Genomic DNA, 2,500 nt, shown 5'->3' with positions numbered 1-2,500 from the left:
TCTGCTTGTAGTACACCCCACATGGGACTCTAACCCACAATCCCTGGCTTAGGAGGCCAGTGCCTTATCCATTAGGCCACTGGGGCTGGCCAGTAAAATGTGGATTTCAGAACACTACATACCCAAAATCAAGTGTTTTAATTAACTGCCACTCTGCTAGATCCACATTGTGGCAGCATAAAATAACGAGAATTGTTGGAGTTTGCAATTCTAAGGCAGATGTGAAATTAAAGTAAAGTTTTGAAGAAAAAATGTCATGTCCAACTCAATGGTCCCGACAAAGATACAACGTCTAGCAGAGGATGGTTTCGATCCATTGACCTCTGGGTTACGGGCCTAGCACGCTTCCGCTGCGCCACTCTGCTTGTAGTACACCCCAGATGGGACTCTAACCCACAATCCCTGGCTTAGGAGGCCAGTGCCTTATCCATTAGGTCACTGGGGCTGGCCAGTAAAACGTGGATTTCAGAACACTACATACCCAAAATCAAGTGTTTTCATTAACTGCCACTCTGCTAGATCCACATTGTGGCAGCATCAAATATCCAGAATTGTAGGAGCTTGCAATGCTGAGGCAGATGTGAAATTGAAGTCAAGTTTTGAAGAAAAAATGTCATGTTCAACTCAATGGTCCCGAAAAAGAGACAATGTCTACCAGAGGATGGTTTCTATCTATTGACGTCTGGGTTATGGGCCCAGCACGTTTCCGCTGCACCACTCTGCTTGGATTACAACCCACATGGGACTCTAACCCACAATCCCTGGCTTAGGAGGCCAGTGCCTTATCCATTAGGCCACTGGGGCTGGCCAGTAAAATGTGGATTTCAGAACACTACATACCCAAAATCAAGTGTTTTAATTAACTACCACTCTGCTAGATCCACATTGTGGCAGCATCAAATATCCAGAATTGTAGGAGCTTGCAATGCTGAGGCAGATATAAATTGAAGTCAAGTTTTGAAGAAAAAATGTCATGTCCAACACAATGGTCCCGAAAAAGAGACAATGTCCAGCAGAGGATGGTTTCAATACATCGACCTCTGGGTTATGGGCCCAGCATGCTTCCGCTGCACCACTCTGCTTGTAGTACACCCCAGATGGGACTCGAACCCACAATCCCTGGCTTAGGAGGCCAGTGCCTTATCCATTAGGCCACTGGGGCTGGCCCGGAAAATGTGGATTTCAGAACACTACATACCCAAAATCAAGTGTTTTAATTAACTGCCACTCTGCTAGATCCACATTGTGGCAGCATAAAATAACGAGAATTGTTGGAGTTTGCAATTCTAAGGCAGATGTGAAATTGAAGTAAAGTTTTGAAGAAAAAATGTCATGTCCAACTCAATGGTCCCGAAAAAGATACAACGTCTAGCAGAGGATGGTTTCGATCCATCGACCTCTGGGTTATGGGACCAGCACGCTTCCGCTGCGCCATTCTGCTTGTAGTACACCCCAGATGGGACTCGAACCCACAATCCCTGGCTTAGGAGGCCAGTGCCTTATCCATTAGGCCACTGGGGCTGGCCAAGGAAACGTGGATTTCAGAACACTACATACCCAAAATCAAGTGTTTTAACTAACTGCCACTCTGCTAGATCCACATTGTGGCAGCATAAAATAACGAGAATTGTTGGAGTTTGCAATTCTAAGGCAGATGTGAAATTGAAGTAAAGTTTTGAAGAAAAAATGTCATGTCCAACACAATGGTCTCGAAAAAGATACAATGTCTAGCAGAGGAGGGTTTCGATCCATCGACCTCTGGGTTATGGGCCCAGCACTCTTCCGCTGCGCCACTCTGCTTGTAGTACACCCTAGAAGGGACTCGAACCCACAATCTTTGGCTTATGAGGCCAGTGCCTTATCCATTAGGCCACTGGGGCTGGCCAGGAAAACGTGGATTTCAGAACACTACATACCCAATATCAAGTGTTTTAACTAACTGCCACTCTGCTAGATCCACATTGTGGCAGCATAAAATAACGAGAATTGTTGGAGTTTGCAATTCTAAGGCAGATGTGAAATTGAAGTAAAGTTTTGAAGAAAAAATGTCATGTCCAACTCAATGGTCCCGAAAAAGATACAACGTCTAGCAGAGGATGGTTTCGATCCATCGACCTCTGGGTTATGGGCCCAGCACGCTTCCGCTGCACCACTCTGCTTGTAGTACACCCCACATGGGACTCTAACCCACAATCCCTGGCTTAGGAGGCCAGTGCCTTATCCATTAGGCCACTGGGGCTGGCCAGTAAAATGTGGATTTCAGAACACTACATACCCAAAATCAAGTGTTTTAATTAACTGCCACTCTGCTAGATCCACATTGTGGCAGCATAAAATAACGAGAATTGTTGGAGTTTGCAATTCTAAGGCAGATGTGAAATTAAAGTAAAGTTTTGAAGAAAAAATGTCATGTCCAACTCAATGGTCCCGACAAAGATACAACGTCTAGCAGAGGATGGTTTCGATCCATCGACCTCTGGGTTATGGGCCCAGCACGCTT

The 2,500-nt window shown here is 45.5% G+C and overlaps 2 non-coding genes across 2 annotated transcripts; both read right to left on the bottom strand.

Moving 5' to 3' along the window:
* Nucleotides 1–1,089: 1,089 nt before the first annotated feature.
* trnar-ccu (transfer RNA arginine (anticodon CCU)) lies at nucleotides 1,090–1,162 on the bottom strand. The gene has a single exon. It is a non-coding gene; the product is annotated as a tRNA-Arg (tRNA).
* Nucleotides 1,163–1,448: 286 nt separating this feature from the next.
* trnar-ccu (transfer RNA arginine (anticodon CCU)) lies at nucleotides 1,449–1,521 on the bottom strand. Its single transcript has one exon. It is a non-coding gene; the product is annotated as a tRNA-Arg (tRNA).
* Between the last annotated feature and the right edge of the window lie 979 nt (nucleotides 1,522–2,500).

The sequence above is a fragment of the Salminus brasiliensis genome, chromosome 16, assembly GCF_030463535.1.
Source record: "Salminus brasiliensis chromosome 16, fSalBra1.hap2, whole genome shotgun sequence".
NCBI lineage: Eukaryota > Metazoa > Chordata > Actinopteri > Characiformes > Bryconidae > Salminus > Salminus brasiliensis.
Note: the sequence above shows the minus strand (reverse complement) of the source record. Positions and strands in the feature narration are given on the sequence as shown.